This window comes from Mustelus asterias, chromosome 15 (genome assembly GCF_964213995.1).
Source record: "Mustelus asterias chromosome 15, sMusAst1.hap1.1, whole genome shotgun sequence".
Lineage (NCBI taxonomy): Eukaryota > Metazoa > Chordata > Chondrichthyes > Carcharhiniformes > Triakidae > Mustelus > Mustelus asterias.
Genome location: NC_135815.1, coordinates 32,140,190 through 32,158,533, shown reverse-complemented (window position 1 = coordinate 32,158,533; position 18,344 = coordinate 32,140,190). Strand labels below are relative to the sequence as shown.

At 45.0% G+C, this 18,344-nt stretch overlaps 1 protein-coding gene across 1 annotated transcript in view; it reads left to right on the top strand.

The window, feature by feature from the left end:
• The window catches only part of eml4 (EMAP like 4), a 422,596-nt gene that overhangs the window by 50,539 nt on the left and 353,713 nt on the right, over positions 1-18,344 (top strand). The window lies entirely within an intron of this gene.

Here is an 18,344-nt window from a genome sequence, read left to right as displayed (position 1 = left end):
ACACCCAGACAGAAAATTGAGAATCTACCACGGTATGTTTTAAATTGCTGATGTTCTGCTTCTTTCAGGCCACTTATCATCAAAAGAACTGGTCACTGTGGCAGCTGCCTATATTTTTTTGGCAAACTCTCAAGCCACTGGTGCTGTTTGAAATTAGAGTTTGGATTAAATACTCAATAAATGGATCACTAGCTGACTGTGGGAGTAACAGTTCAGCTGCAGCTTTCGTAGGCAGGAGGAGGTAAACCGATCATTACACTTCCTCACAGTTTTATTTCTCACGCCCAACTTAGGTCCGTTGGCCTCTCCTCCCTCCACGTCAACTGAACAATGTCTACATTCACAAATTAAAATGTGATGGTGGGAAATAATGTGAACAATTACCTCCTTTATCCCTGAGGTAATGAAGAGTACAGAATTACACGATATACTGCGTGAGAGCTTTCGGCTGCTCACGGTGGCCGGGTTTTCCGTCCCTGCCGACGGTGCACCCCTGTCGTAGGTTTCCCAGTGCCGTGGGGTGGATTCGATGGGAAGTCCCATTGACAGCGGTGTGACCAGAAGATCCCACTGCCAGCCAATGGCGTGCTGCCATTGCCGCTGAGAAACCGGCCTCAACTGAGATCTTGGGTTCATGTCACACGTCTGCCCGAGGTTCGTATAATCCTGCCCGGAGCCAACGAAGAATGCCATTCTCCGAGCCTCACCCATCCCCGGAATTGGGGCGGGTGTGCTGGTAAAATTCCGACCTTAATTTCAGATATTTTTTATTGAATTCAAATCCCACCATCTTCTGTGGTGGGATTCGAACTCGGGTCCCCAGAACATTAGCTGAGTTACTGGATTAATAGTCTAATGATAATACCACTAAGCCATTGTCTCACATTGTCTTGCCTTGTTTCCTCAGCTATAAAGAAATGTTCCCCAACAGTCACGGGCATTCAGCCTCTGATCTTCGGGTAAGCATTCTCCAAGGCAGCCTTCACGACACACGACATAGCAGAATTGCTGAGCAGAAACTGATAGCCAAGTTCTGCACACATAAGGACAGCCTCAACCGAGATCTTGGGTTCATGTCACACTATCTGTAACCCCCACGACTTGCCTGGCCTTGCAAAATCTCACTAACTGTCCTGGCTGGAGACAATAAACATCTCTTTAACCTGTGCTTAACCCTCTCTCCACTCACATTGTCTGTACCTTTAAGACTTGATTACCTGTAAAGACTCGCATTCCAACCATTATTTTGTAAATTGAGTTTGGGTCTTTATATGCCCTGTTTGTGAACAGAACTCCCACTCATCTGATGAAGGAGCAGCGCTCCAAAAGCTTGTGGCTTGTGCTACCAAATAAACCTGTTGGACTTTAACCTGGTGTTGTGAGACTTCTTACTGTGCTTACCCCAGTCCAACGCCGGCATCTCCACATCATGAATAGGGCAAGCCACAACATGTATCGTGAATGAATCAGATTCAAGAATCCGTACTGAGACACCATGGAGAAGAAGTTAATTTGCATTGTGGTGCTATGCAAACACACAATGATTCCCTCGGGTCAGAAACACCTTGGGCTGCTACCTGCACAGCCCACACAATACCAATATCATGAAGAATGTTATGCAGGCCAAACACTAGTCTGCCCAGTGCCCCTTAGGAGCAGCACTACAAGAACAGATTTCTCCCCCACACAATTGAAACTAGGTAGTGTAATTTGGAATATTTAATTCGATAAAATAAGTCACAGAAAGCAAATAACCAATAAGAAGGAAAGAGATAAAAGAGATACCAAAAAAAAGGAATTGAAGCAAAATTTAAATTAAAAAATCTCCAGCAATAATTAAAATCCAAAGGTGACACCACACTTGTAAATTTTCAGAACCAGAGAGGCAATTTGGGAGTAATTAAGGCTTATCGTGGTATTAAAAATTCACTTACACGTGAACAGACAATTCCTAACTTTCTCCGGTATGTTTAGTCGGTAATTAACGGGTAAACGCAGAAATTTCACACTCTTTACATATTTGAATGCTGATCCTTGGGTGGCATGGTGGCATAGTGGTTAGCATTGCTGCCTCACAGCGCCAGGGACCTGGGTTCGATTCTGGGCTTGGGTCACTGTCTGTGTGGAGGCTGCACATTCTCCCCGTGTCTGCGTGGGCTTCCTCCGGGTGCTCCGATTTCCTCCCACAGTCTAAAAGACATGCTGGTTAGGTGCATTGGCCATGCTAAATTCTCCTTCAGTGTACCCGAACAGGTGCAGTAGCGTGGCGACTAGGGGATTTTCACAGTAACTTCATTGCAGCGTTAATGTAAGCCTACTTGTGACACTAATAAATAGACTTAAAACTTTTCTGTTTATTTGCAATTGTTGGAGGATGCAGTGTAATTTACTCCTTAATCAGCTTTATGGTAGCCACACCAATTCTTTCACTGCAAAGTCCAGGCTATTAACTTCCAGCAGAGTTTAAGACTTGCCTCCATATTAACTGCTCAGATGTGGTAACAACAAGGTGGGGAGGATTGGTAAAAAACATGAGTTGTGAAATCACACTGACGCACACAACACATCCATGAAGAGAATTTGGGCATTCAATTGTTAAGTTGAGTTTGCAGTTATTAGTTTTATGTCCACTGCTCGCCTCAGAAGCTGCTGAGCTGAGTGTTGCTCAGGTAATGACTGAGCCACAAGCAGTGCCATTTAGAAATTCAAATGGCAGCTGGGGTAGTTAGTGCTCCAGTCAAGCCTGCACTTCCAGGCAGCCTTCTCTCACCAACCACAACAACGTTCAATTGGTTAAGTGTTTGAAAATGCAGTAAAATGCAAGTTGGCAGAATACAAATTTTTAGCTACATAGTTTTATCCATTCAGCTGCAGTTAATTAAACTAACTGCTACCCAGGCATTTGAACCCCTCCTCCACCCCCATCACCTCATGAAAAATTGCTACCTCTTTCTCTGAAAGCTGATTAACAAGATATCAATAGATTTAACAAGCAGCGGCAGGTTATTTTCCAAAGAAATGTCACCAGTTTCTCTCTTTTTTGGACAAATAGCAGGGGGAAAATTGCTAGATTCAGTTTATGGGTGGAATTTTCCCCAAAAAACAGCCCCAGCAGTGTGATCCAGACTGTAACTTTTAAGCACTTGGAAAAATATTTTTTTCCCCCACGTGGAAAATGTACCTGAGGCGTGGAGTGTCTGTTTCACCCACCCTGGAGGTCATCTGAGCACTTCAATGAAGGGGGCACTGCATTTAAACTGCTCCATAGTACTTTCTCTCATTCAAGCCAGGAGGATAGTCACGAGGAAATCTGCACCTCGATTCGCGGAGGGGGCCCTCACCCATATGCTGGATGCCATGGAAGAGCGGTGGGCAACAATATACCCTTGTGCTGGCAGGTGCCAGCAAGGTAACAAATTATGCCTGGGAGATGGTCTCAGCACTGGTCAGAGCCAGCAGCCTGCACAAAAGGATGGGGGTAATGCCTCAAGAAGCTGAATGACCTACTTCATTCTGTCAGGGTAAGTGCTCCACATCTCCTCTCTGCATTCCACTTTGCCGTCAACCCTTGGAATGTCACCTCAATCCCACCACACAGGGCCACAGAACCCAACCTCTCAAAAGCTCCCTCACCCCCGGCACTCCTCATCAGAACCCTTCCCTGCTTATGCGCAGTGTCCAATACACAGGTATTGTCAATATCTGATCTGGCAAGCCCCCAGCTCACGTCATCCCCATTTGTGTTCCTGGAGAAGAAGCTTGCCCACATCCACCTCAAGTAAGAGGAAACAGGTGGTCGGATGACTGAGCTGAAGATTCTGACTCCTTTTGAGGAGAGAGTCCTGAAGCTTGCAGTAGAGACGCAGGACTGGGTCTGTGCTGAGAGCGAGGTGGGTCTGAGAGAGAAGCGTGAGGAACCGCTGCACATTCGTCCAGATGACTAATGTTATGGTTCAGGTTAGAAACTCCAAAGTATTCCATGGAGCCCGCCTGGATCATAAGTTTTGCATCTTGAATTTGGCTAGGATAAGCATGAAATGTTTCACTTCAGGTATGATTCAAGTGACCCACTAGGGAGCTTTTATCTAACAAAGTTTATTTAAGAATATAGTTAACATGTATAGTAAGAAAATTAGCAAGAACTTTACCAATTACAAATAAGAAACAATTATGATAATGTATAACGCTTAACAAAGATAACTACAATGTTCCAATCAAACCAATCCCATAGACAAAAGACCCTTTTCATAGCTTTACCACAGCACAGACCAATGCTCACGTGATACTGGAAATTGTGTCCTTTGGTTGAAGTCTGCAGTTCTCTGGATTCACTCTGAAGACAAGACAGCTTCCCAAAACACCAAAGGCTCTAGTCCAGCCCCCAACAATAGAAAACTTTCACTCTTCAGGAAAACAAGATCTTGTTTTCATCTCACCAACAGAATTTTCAAAACCACAGGGAGAGAGGGAAAACACTTCTTTTTAGCTTGCTGTCCCTTCTAAACCTAAAACTCAAATCTGCAGCTCCAAACTGAAAGAAAACTGTCCAGAAACACATGACCATCCTCTTAACAATGCAGGATCATAAAAGTAATCCCAGAGTAAACACAAACAACCCTATTTAAGAAACTTAAGTAGCAAGAAAAGGACATTTCCAGTCAAGCCAGCAACAATGGCATCACTGAAACTGTGAACTAAGAAACCACTGAAGCTGTGAGAGCTGCAAAAATCCTGATTTTTTAAACAAAACCTTTCTTAAAGATACACTAACGTCACACTATCTCAAGTACGTTCTGTATATTCCAAACCCATGCCCTAGCTACGTATTAATACATGTCTAGGACGTCTGGTAAATGGCATGCTTTCAAAAGTGTGTTAACCAGGGTTCAGGGTAAACACATTCCTCTTAGAGTGAAGGGCAAGGCTGGCAGCAGTAGGGAACCCTGGATGAATCAGGATATTGAGGCCCTGGTCAAGAAGAAGAAAGAAGCACATGACGTGCATAGACAGCTGGGATCAAGTGAATCCCTTGAAGAGTATAGGGGGTGTAGGAGTAGAGTTAAGAGAGAAATCAGGAGGGCAAAAAGGGGACACGAGATTGTTTTGGCAGATAAGGCAAAGGAGAATCCAAAGAGCTTCTACAAATACATAAAGGGCAAAAGAGTAACTAGGGAGAGAGTAGGGCCTCTTTAGGATCAACAAGCTCATTTATGTGCGGATCCACAAGAGATGGGTGATCCTAAATGAATATTTCTCGTCAGTATTTACTGTTGAAAAAAGCATGGATGTTAGGGAACTTGGGGAAATAAATAGTGATGTCTTGAGGAGTGTACATATTACAGAGAAGGAGGTGCTGGAAGTCTGAAAGCGCATCAAGGTAGATAAATTCCCGGGACCTGATGAATTGTATCCCAGGACATTGAGAGAGGCTAGGGAGGAAATTGCGGGTCCCGTAGCTGAGATATTTGAATCATTGATAGTCACGGATGAGGTGCCTGAAGATTGGAGAGTGGCAAATGTTGCGCCTTTGTTCAAAAAGGGCTGCAGGGAAAAGCCTGGGAACTATAGGCCAGTGAGCCTCAAATCTGTGATGGGTAAATTGTTGGAAGGTATTTTGAGAGACAGGATCTACAGGCATTTAGAGATGCAAGTACTGATTAGGGACAGTCAGCATGGCTTTGTGAGTGGAAAATCATGTCTCACAAATTTGATTGAGTTTTTTGAAGGGGTAACCAAGAAGGGAGATGAGGGCAGTGCAGTTGATGTTGCCTACATGGACTTTAGCAAGGCCTTTGACAAGGTACCACATGGTAGGTTATTGCATAAGGTTAAATCTCACGGGATCCAGGGTGAGGTATCTAAATGGATACAAAATTGGTTTCTTGACAGAAGCCAGAGTGTGGTTGTAGACGGTTGTTTTTCAAACTGGAGGCCTGTAACCAGCGGGTGTGCCTCAGGGATCAGTGCTGGGTCCACTGTTATTTGTCATTTATATTAATGATTTGGATGAGAATATAGGAGGCATGGTTAGTAAGTTTGCAGATGACACTAAGATTGGTGGCATAGTGGACAGTGAAGAAAGTTATCTCCAATTGCAACAGGATCTTGATCAATTGGGCCAGTGGGCTGACAAATGGCAGATGGAGTTTAATTTAGACAAATGCGAGGTGATGCCTTTTGGTAGATTGAACCAGGGCAGGACTTACTCAGTTAATGTTAGGGCGTTGGGGAGAGTTACAGAACAAAGAGATCTCGGGGTACATGTTCATAGCTCCTTGAAAGTGGAATCACAGGTGGACAGAGTGGTGAAGAAGACATTCGGCATGCTTCGTTTCATCGGTCAGAACATTGAATACATGAGTTGAAATGTCTTGTTGAAGTTGGACAAGACATTGGTAAGGCCACACTTGGAATACTGTGTGCAATTCTGGTCACCCTATTATAGGAAAGATATCATTAAACTAGAAAGAGTACAGAAAAGATTTACTAGGATGCTACCAGGACTTGATGGATTGAGTTATAAGGAGAGGCTGGATAGACTGGGACTTTTTTCTCTGGAGCATAGGAGGTTGAGGGGTGATCTTACAGAGGTCTATAAAATAATGAGCGGCACAGATCAGCTGGATAGTCAATATCTTTTCCCAAAGGTAGGGGAGTCTAAAACTAGAGGGCATAAGTTTAAGGGAGAGGGGAGAGATACAGAAGTGTCCAGAGGGGCAATTTTTTCACACAGAGGATGGTGAGTATCTGGAACAAGCTGCCAGAGGTAGTAGTAGAGGCAGGTACAATTTTGTCTTTTAAAAAACATTTAGATAGTTACATGGTTATGATGGGTATAGAGGGATATGGGCCAAATGCGGGCAATTGGGATTAGCTTAGCGGTTTTAAAAAAGAAAGGGCGACATGGACAAGTTAGGCCGAAGGGCCTGTTTCCATGCTCTAAACCTCTAAACCTCTATAACATGTCCCTTGCCTAGCAGGAACATCACCCCAACAGCATGGCCCATCCACCAGCACTATCCCACCACCCATCCTCGACACAACCTCGGGAGTGTTGAAGAAGGGTCACGGCCATCCACCCACACCATCCACCAGCGCAGAGACACACACCTGGGTGAGCTTAGCAGGAAGGTTTCTGGGCCACTATCTGGTGAGCACCACACAGCTTCTGATTCACATCATGGAGAGGCAGAAAAGTCCCAGAGATTGGATAGCGGGAGGTCTTGTGGATCCCAGGATTCAGCTGTGCCCCAGCCAGATGCTGTGCTTCTGAACACGTCCGTCCCTCAGCTGCTTAAGATGCAAAGGCAAAGCTGGGAAATCCAGCAGCAGGTGTCAGTGACACTCCGAATGGGAGAATCCCATAGCCTTCTGTCACAGGAGATGGTGCCGGCAACATGAGGGCACTAAACGTGATTGAATTGGAGTGATTGAAAACATGGCCAGAAACGGCTTCAAGGAAGTATCTGAAATAAAGAAATATGTAACAGCAGCTGCAAGTGGAGTGAGTGGTTGACTTAATGGGTATTATAGCATGAGTCATATCCATTGTTGTTGTGCAAAGGGTGCGTCTGCTTGCTATCTGACACATCAGTGAACAGAAATTTGAATTGGTTGTGGTATCATCCTTATAGACAGCTACCTCGTACATCACCACTAGAGACAGGGACTGATGGTGAGTACTTACACATATCAGTCTATATGCTGACGGAACCCAGAATCCAGTCGGGCAGCTATAAGGTTTGTGAACCCTTGTCTCAAGGTCATATCGATGCAAACTCCCAACACGTTATCAGTGGCTGAGAGACCATCTTTAAATTTTGATCCCAGTGATCTCTATTCGTGAGTTATGGTCCCATTGCGGCTATGAGCTGTGCTTAGCTGTACATACCACAGGAGTTGCCAAGCATTTAATGGATGCATGCAATGCAGTCAACCAGTCATCCATGACTGTGCAGGTCAAGCAGTGAACTCCTCCATATTCCTCACCAGATCTTGCACCATATTTAGAAGCAGATGTTTCTTCTGGATGATACTTTTAAGTCAGTAATCTCTCTTTATAAATAGGTTCTGTGAGATAAGCATGGTACTTTTACTAACTTACGGAAGGGGCTACATACTACCTGTCAACCGAAAATACTTTATTGAGTGTCTAAAATGCTTCTTAGGTTAATGCAGTGCCTATTCACCACTTTAGCTCTACAGATGTTCATTTATCTGCTCTGAATTTGCTCCACCAGCCTCTCCATAACAGGAATCAAAACCTGCTGGAATTCTCCTTGATCCCAGACATCTTTGTCCAGCTCCAGAGAGTTGTTGCCCTATTAAGACCACCAAAAATGTACCCCTTACTTAATGCGCTGCAGGCCTTTAAGAACTGCTGTGCTGCCCAATTTCCTGCCTGTGGATTGTCAAGCTTCTTCTGCGCTGCCTGTTCCATGGTGGCAGCTCACCTTAACCATGAAAGTGAGACAAAACTCAGAAACTGGCAGAGGGCCCCCGACAATCTCCTTCTCCACTCAGCTCACCCACTTCACATGGGAGGCACATATTTGCCATCAGCTTAGCAAACACTTAGCCTTTAACAATGACAGCTCTATAGGTTTACCTACATGGATCATTCTCTCCAGCTTAACATTTTCTTTCGTATTTTCTTCTAAATCCTGCCAATGCAACCGACTGCATTCCTTCCATGAAGATTCCTGCAAAAACCTATTGCACTAGTCACTTCTAATGGAAGGAGAGAATGATCTACTCTGCTACCCACTCCTTGTGGCAAAATTTCAATAGTCACATTAATTGCTTTCCTCTGACCAGAAGGCAGCAATGCTCTGGGAAAGTGCAATATTAACACCAATACTGGTCTCCCATGTACCATTTCAGGGGTCGAAATGCTTTTCCAGTGCATCCTCTATCTTAATTAATTTGCTTCCCTAAATTAGACAATCCACCCCGTTAAACCACATATTTCAGTGGGATCCGTTAGTCCATCATTGTCAGATACATATGGTAAATCAACAGAGGAATCTAAAACAACATCAAGGCAGCTGCGCCTGCAGTTTCTGCAGGGGCGTTGTGTGGGGAGGTCGGCCTGGATGGGCGGGGTGGTGGAGTGGGGGTTGGGGGGTGGGGGTGTCCAGTCTCTGATCTACTGCCAAATTTGGAGATCCTGAAAGTAAAACACTGTGCACCATCCCGACATAGAATAAATATCAACTTTGAAATTCTCATGGTACTAACTAAGGGAACTGACTCAAATCTGAAAATACAGACATTCCCATTGCTCAAAAGCAAAAACCTTTGCCAAGTGCCTCAATAACAATGCCTTCGGCTACATCTGTTCTGATGGGAATTGTGCAGTTTTTCATCTTCAGAAATCAGTGACTAGAATATCTGTGAATTCACACCGTATCAAATCCACAGAGAAGTAACATAACAATCCGGTATTGCTGGAATTGCGGATAGCGAAGAGCATTGTCGGGCAATACAGCAGGATATAGATAGGCTGGAAAATTGGGCGGAGAGGTGGCAGATGGAATTTAATCCGGATAAATGCGAAGTGATGCATTTTGGAAGAAATAATGTAGGGAGGAGTTATACAATAAATGGCAGAGTCATCAGGAGTATAGAAACACAGAGGGACCTAGGTGTGCAAGTCCACAAATCCTTGAAGGTGGCAACACAGGTGGAGAAGGTGGTGAAGAAGGCATATGGTATGCTTGCCTTTATAGGACGGGGTATAGAGTATAAAAGCTGGAGTCTGATGATGCAGCTGTATAGAACGCTGGTTAGGCCGCATTTGGAGTACTGCGTCCAGTTCTGGTCGCCGCACTACCAGAAGGACGTGGAGGCATTGGAGAGAGTGCAGAGAAGGTTTACCAGGATGTTGCCTGGTATGGAGGGTCTTAGCTATGAGGAGAGATTGGGTAGACTGGGGTTGTTCTCCTTGGAAAGACGGAGAATGAGGGGAGATCTAATAGAGGTATACAAGATTATGAAGGGTATAGATAGGGTGAACAGTGGGAAGCTTTTTCCCAGGTCGGAGGTGACGATCACGAGGGGTCACGGGCTCAAGCTGAGAGGGGCGAAGTATAACTCAGACATCAGAGGGACGTTTTTTACACAGAGGGTGGTGGGGGCCTGGAATGCGCTGCCAAGTAGGGTGGTGGAGGCAGGCACGCTGACATCGTTTAAGACTTACCTGGATAGTCACATGAGCAGCCTGGGAATGGAGGGATACAAACGATTGGTCTAGTTGGACCAAGGAGCGGCACAGGCTTGGAGGGCCGAAGGGCCTGTTTCCTGTGCTGTACTGTTCTTTGTTCTTTGTTCTTTATGCAATTTCTCCAAGGCTTCTGTCTATTTTCGATTGAAGCTACAACAAGAGGTCAGGGGAATCACATGGAAAATCTTCCCCCGATCTCTGGCATTTGTGACATATTTTAATTAAAGCTCCTTAATTGGTTTATTAGATATATTTGAGTAGGACGGATTGACTGATGCCCAGTTAATTAGTGAAATATTGTTGGAAGGACCGAGATTTATGAACACACCAGCTATTCTCCCATCAACTCTCATAGAATCATAGAATCCTACAGTGCAGACAGAGACCATTCAGCCCATCACGTCTGCACTAACCACAATCCCACCCAAGCCCTATTCCCATAACCCCATGTATTTACCCTGCTAGTCCCCCTGACACTAAGGGGCAAATTTAGCATTGCCAATCCACCTAACCCGCACATCTTTGTACTATGGGAGGAAACCGGGCCACCTGGAGGAAACCCACGCAAACACAGAAAGAATGTGCAGACTCCGCACAGTGACCAAAGCCGGGAATTGAACTCAGCTCCCTGGCACTGTGAGGCAGCAGTGCTAACCACTGTGCCACCATGCCACTCACATCTCACCTTGCTCTCATCTCAGTAAAAATAACAGTTAGATTAAAACTTGCTTTACAAAATTCTGCCATGATCTTTTCAACATTTTATTTCTTTGAAGTGGAAATGGTTGAGAGCTTTATGTTTCTAGGTGTCCAGATTACCAACTACCTGTCCTGGTCCCTCGACCCTAAGAAAGGCCTCCAACGCATCTACTTTCTCAGGAGGCTAAGGAAATTTGGCATGTCCACTACAAATCTCACCAATTTTTACAGATGCACCATAGAAAGCATCCTTTCCAGATATATCACAGCTTGGTATACCTCCTGCTCTGACCAAGACCGCAAGAAACTACAAAGAGTTGTGAATGTAACCCAGTCCATCACACAAACCAGCCTCCCATCCATTGACTTTGTATACACTTCCCGCTGCCTCGGAAAAGCTGCCAGCATAATCAAGGACATACTCGTATCCACCTTCTTCCTTTGGAAAAAAGATACAAAATTCTGAGATCACGCACCAACTGATTCAAGAACAGCTTCTTCCCTGCTGCCATCAGACTTTTGAATGGACCTACCGTATATTAAGTTGATCTTTCTCTACACGCTAGCTATGACTGTAACCCTATATTCTGCGCCCTTGCCTTTCCTTCCCCCCAGGTACTCAATGAACGGTATGTTTTGTCGGTATAGCACACAAGAAACTATACTTTTCGCTGTATCTCAATACATGTGACAATAATAAATCAAATCAAATCAGTGCCTTAAGCCTTTTACTTAGAATCAAGTAATCTATGTAGCTCTGGTAAAGTGGGTCTTCTATCTCATCATGGGCCATTGCTAATTTGCAACAAGTTCTGCATGATCAGTTTCACTGGACATGCAGATTTGTGCATTTTAAAATCAACTTTGTTGGTCTGAAGACAGGCAATTATTTTCATTGAAATTCGTCATAAACAGAATGAATTTCTTCTTTCACCCTCGTATTATGAACTCAATGGTTTGCAAGGATCTGGTGTTAAAGAATAGCACTAATGATTAGCACAAAGTAGAAAATACATCCAACACATCACATGTATTTTTCACAATATTATTGATGCAAACCTATAGTACAACATGGGGTATATTTTTGACTTTAATTAATTTGACTTTAATCTCAATTAACACATGCAATTAAGGTCTGTGGAGATCAGTTTCATCTGAGATTGCTTGAAGCTCAGGAAGCTTTGCCAGAAATAGTTTGGGGCTTTATTAAATATGAGAATACAGAAGACGCATCATTTTGACTTTAATACTATTTTCCAGCCTATGAAAAAGAACTCCCCTACTTCATAATCAAACACATACAAATTGTGCTTCCAGGTTTACAAGGCTGTGTCTTTGAATAAAAATTAGTTAAATGGATACCCTGCAAATTTAATGCATTTTTTCAAGTTTTCAACCATTTCTATATTCTTTTTTGTATATTCCTTTTTATCCACTCAACATTTGTTATAATTGTTATAATTTAGAAATTTGGGCGGAGGGCTCCATGGAAGAATTTCTTTTAAGTTAGATAATTTGGAGGAAGACCACAAGCAACAGCCACGCCAGATTGCAACAGAGGATTATGCCCAAGCAGTGTAACCCTCCAAATCAGACACACACACACACATAGATGAACTTTTGATGGAGTGTGAAATGTGTAGGTTAACGTATACCAAGAGGCTGTGACAGATTTCTAAAACACTGAACAAGTTTAAGTTTATTTATTAGTGTCGCCGCAATGAAGTTACTGTGAAAATCCCCTAGTCACCACACTCTGGCACCAGCTTGGGTACATAAGAACATAAGAACATAAGAAATAGGAGCAGGAGTAGGCCATCTAGCCCCTCGAGCCTGCCCCACCATTCAATAAGATCATGGCTGATCTGAAGTGGATCAGTTCCACTTACCCGCCTGATCCCTATAACCCCTAATTCCCTTACCGATCAGGAATCCATCTATCCATGATTTAAACATATTCAACATGGTAGCCTCCACCACTTCAGTGGGCAGAGAATTCCAGAGATACACCACCCTCTGAGAGAAGAAGTTCCTCCTCAACTCTGTCCTAAACCGACCCCCCTTTATTTTGAGGCTGTGCCCTCTAGTTCTAGTTTCCTTTCTAAGTACATTGAAGGAGAATTTAACATGGCCAATGCACCTAACCAGCACGTCTTTTGGACTGTGGGAGGAAACCAGAGCACTCAGAGGAAACCAATGCAGGCACGGGGAGAATGTGTAGACTCCACACAGACACTGACCCAAGCTGGGAATAAAACCCAGGTCCCTGGTGCTGTGAGTCAGCAGTGCCAACCACTGTGCCACCATGCTGCCTGAAATTGAGCTACAGCCAAAACTTAGGACAGGCACGACCCCCAGTAGCTTTCATTTCAGCCCACATCTTTTGTGCTTTGCACTTATACCATGTTTGCACAGCCAGGATCAACCAATCTGTAATGGACAGCTGTACTAAACAGTTAATGTCTTGTTCACCACAGTGGCCAACTTTATCATATCCTCTTCCTGATCCTGGTAGTAGATATAATTTACAGCAGAATGAATGTCATGGAATTGTACTTCAGGGTTTGCTTTGGTGCAAATGACTGAGTGAATCGAGTTGAAGGTTAATACAAGCTGAGCTCTGAATTTTCCATTCCCTGCTACGGCAAAGGCCTCTCTTTCAAAAAATCTCTTCGGTTGCTCCCTCAAAATGAGAATGAAGATGTAGGTCGGAGGATCTAGCTGCTTTGTCGAAGAGCTGAGTTTTAAAGGGTATGTTAAATGGGAATGAGGAGATGCTCGTTCATTTCCCAACCTCTGCCAGCCAAAAATTAAGAGGTCAGGTATTTTCCACCAGAGGGTGCTCTTATCATATTTCATTAATTGACTGTAATTCATGAAGGTGAACAATAATTTATACCAGGAATGTAAAATTTACAGCTTTCAGTAACATTTCAGGATGTCTATTTATGACCTGAAAGAAAATATAATTGTTTCTTCCTCATTTACTCAGTTTTCTGAATTAATAAATCATAATGCAGGGAGGATGTTCACGATGGTGGAGGAGTCCAGAACCAAGGGTCACAGTCTGAGGATTCAGGGTAGACCATTTAGGACAGGGGTGAGGAAACATTTCTTCACCCAAAGAATGGTGAGCCAGTGGAATTCATTACCACAGGAAGTAGTTGATGCCAAAACATTGAATGTATTCAAGAGGTGGCTGGATATAGCACTTGAGGTAAATGGGACCAAAGGTTATGGGGAAAAGGCAGGATTAGACTTGAGTTGGATGATCAGTCATGATCGTAATGAATGGCGGAACAGGCTCGACGGGCCAAATGGCCTCCTCCTGCTCCTATCTTCTATGTAAATTGTGACAGAGTAAATGATTGGCAACATCAGCGACTGTTTTGATCGCTTTAGATACTGAAGTTAATACTTTCAATTTGGAAAAATTTGTTAAATTGAATCATTACAGGAGATTTGCATACATATGTACACATACAAACATCAGGTCAAGCTAGGTTTGGGCCCTGCTGTGATAATCTAAGATCAAATAACCACCAACACTTACATTCCTGGGTTACAGAGGGTAGAGGATAGGTACATTTCCTGCCAAAAGGCTGAAACTTGCGCTGAAATTTGATCCCATTGGATTTCCAACTTTGTTGAATGTCCACTCTATTCTATGCAGCCAAAGGCAGGTGTGACATTCTGCAGTCCCTCTAGGTCAAGGAGGTTGCTGGGCTACTCATGTCTTTAATTCTTACATAAAGACTCAGCTTTCCATTGAGATGCTTGGAAAGGCTCAAAACTTTCTCACAATAAAGGTAATTGATACTTTTATTTAAATGCCTCATGGCTCCTATAGGATATTAAAAATAATTTATATATTTTTTCTCAGCAAGAGCCTCAGAGCCTACTGGAGTGAATGTGGGAAGTTCAAGTCTTCAGCAGCAGAATGGGATGAAGATCTGTTAATTCCTTGATGATAATGACCCTGATGATGTTCCTGTTCCTGGATTTGGGATGGGGTCCACATTCTTTGATATGGGCACACTGAAAGCCCATCCATCCACCAGCCCAAATAGGATCCTGCAATTGTGGCCCCTCACCATCTGAGCTCACATGAAGAATGGGCAGTGAGTTTCTCCCGGGTGGTTGGCACCATTCAGGCTCCACCCTAGCATGAGTCACTATCTTCAAGTGAAAAGAAAACTAGAGGAGAAGGTTATGTACTTTTCAACTCGAACTAATACGAAAATTGCAAACCCTCGCATATAGATGTTGGAAAATACCAAATATACACACTCTTCCAAACACATGACCACAAGTGTGTGACTCCTTCCCACTCCTTCCTTTACTCATTTCCAACATTCTGCTGCTCTATCTCATTCTTTTTCTTTCAACCAGCCATCCCACTTTTGGGCCTTTTCTCTGAACTCCCTCTCCTTGTGCATCCCTAATTAGATCTCCATTGTTGCATCCAAAATTCACGGTAAACTATGACTGCAATGGATCGATGAAAGGATCTCTGCAATTTATTAAATTTTAAGTAATGTTATTTGGTGCCAGAAGATACAATGGGCTGATTCTTCCCCTCCCACCATCAGTAGGATGCATGGCGAGTGGGGGTGGAAGATATAGGGTGGAGCAAGGAATTCATTCCCCAATGACGGTAAATCAGTTCAGGATGTCCATGGCAGGTGTTTGGCGGACAGGTCTCCCACTGAAGCTTGGTGGAAACCCATTTTGCACCTTATACTTGCTCAATAAAACCCCAACAGACTGGAATTATGTGCCCACTTCAAATCTTCCATCCCGACAGCAAGAATTTATACCGTTCAGTTACCTGAATGCACATTCCTGGTAGGCACATGGTGAAACAGAATTTTAATGGTTGCACCATTTGCGCTGATTGCAGGCATGGTGCGGGCAGAGGACACATTGGGGCAGAGGTCTGGAGGAGATGATAGGGAGGTGTCCGGAGGAGATGAAGGCTGGGTGGGGAAGGGGGTGAGGGAGAAGGAAGGCATGAAAGGGAATCATAGAATAGAATCATAGAATCCCTACAATGCAGAAGGAGGCCATTTGGCCCATCGAGTCTGTACTGATCACAATCCCACCCAGGCCCTATTCCCGTAACCCTTTTTACCCTGCTAATCCCCCTGACATTAGAGTCAATTTAGCATGGGCAATCAACTTAACCCGCACATCTTTGGACTGTGGGAGGAAACCGGAGCACCCGGAGGAAGCCCACACAGACATGGGGAGAAAGTGTAAACTCCACACAGTGACCCAAGGTCAGAATTGAACCCAGGTCCCTGGCGCTGTGAGGCAGCAGTGCTAACCATTGTGCCACCGTGCTGGGAAAGCTGAGGGGAGAAGGAATGAAGGCGAAGATGGAGGAAGAGTTGATGGGGGTGGTGTGGTGGCGCAGAGTGTTTCAGAGGTGGAGGGGGATCAATCAAGTCGATGTTGGAACCCTAGGGGGGTGAGCTGGTGATATGAGGGGACAGTGGCTGTGAGAAGGAGAAATGGAACGTGATAGGTGGGAGGGTCAGGTCCAGCTATGGCGATATAGTTCTCATCCAGGGGGTCGTTGAAGGGGACAAAGATGGTGACACAGATTACAGGAGTGGGGATGAACCATGGCGGGTATAGGCAGAGTGGCTAGGGCGGGCTCAGCGAGGAGGGAGGGCATGTCCAAAATCACCACTCAAGGGCTCAAGGGTAACTGAGGGAAGAATGAAGATGACTTGGGGGAGGGGTTGATGGTGATGGGTCGAAGTTGGTGGGTGACAGGTGTAGGATAAAAGGTGGTGAATTCTATGGCTGCTAGCTGACCTCATGATTCCCCAAAATCCAACCACCATGTGCACGACACAAGTGGGGAATGAGAAGGAATACTCTCCATTTGCTTGAATATATGCAGCTCCAACAACACTTTGGAAGATTGACACCACCCAGGACAAAGCAGCCCACTTGATTGATGCCCTATTCAGCACCCTCAACATTCAGCGCCTCCGCCACCAAGGCACAGTGGCAGCGGTGTGTACCATGTAGGGTAGAACATGCATGGGAGCAGAAGCACCTGCAAGTTGCCTTGTGCTCCAGCCCATGGCTGTGCCATCATTGTGGCTGGGTGAAAATCATGCGTTTGTCTCGAAAGCAGCACAGTTCATGGACTGCATGGGTTCAATAATGCAGCAGTCCAACCACCTTGCCAAGGCCACTGATCTTGCCAGTCATGCCCAGGTCCCATGAGACAAACAGAGATGAGTAGAGATGTGTGTTGGGAGAGTAGAAGGTTCACATACCCTAAAGGCACAAATTAGATCATTGACCATTTCCGGCACTCCAGTGCAGTCCTGCTCTGCACCCCATGGGTGCTAACCACCCAGGTGACCTCCCCAGGCCACAGTGGCCTTCTGTGGCCATCTCTGAGGAAATGGATGTCCTGCCTTCCCTGTCCTGCCTCGAGGAGATGTCCCTGGGAAGTATTGCTGAAGCATGGAGCTGTGGCTTGCTGCTTTCTCCTACTCACCTTTCTTCCCTTTGATGAAGGCCTGTCCTGATGCCTTTTAAATATGACAGTGGGGCGCCAAAATTCCTGCCTGCCCCAGCCATGGATTAAGCAAGCAGCGTGCATGCATGGCTAATGAGATAGGGAACAGATCATTGCACATAAAAGCCTGCCCTGCTCCGCCTTGGGAAGCACTCTGGTTTTCTGATCCCACCACGGAACCTATAGCGGAAAGGGAAAATTCCACCCCACAGGCTTCTAAGGCCTACAAAAACTCACAAAATTCCATCCACTAATAAATAAACTGCCAATGAGAGGTGTTAGAATCATAGAATCCTACAGTGCAGAAAGAGGCCATTCGGCCCATCGAGTCTGCACCAACCATAATCCCACCCAGGCCCTATCCACATATCCCTACATATTTACCCACTAATCCCTCTAACCTATGCATCCCGGGACACTAAGGGGCAATTTAGAATGACCAATCAACCTAGCCCGCACATCTTTGGACTGTGGGAGAAAACCGGAGCACCCAGAGGAAACCCACGCAGACACAGGGAGAATGTGCGAACTCCACACAGACAGCGACCCAAGCCGGGAATCGAACCCAGGTCCCTGGAGCTGTGAAGCAGCAGAGCTAACCACTGTGCTACCGTGCTGCCCACGGTGTTGCTGACATCAGGTCCTCTTCTGCTGCTGGGCTGTGTGGAGGCTTGGTTTTCCTGCGTGCAGCTAAAGCTGGTGAGGGCTGCTTTAGGTCAAAGCAATCTTGCAGTGAGTGATTTCAAACTGTCCTCGGATCCCTTTATCACATTGGAGTGGATGCCCTTGTTGCCCGCAATGTAAAATTTCCTCCCCCATCATTTTGGCAGAGTGTTTAGCTATTTTGGTTTCACCCCCTGAAATGCTGTCCCT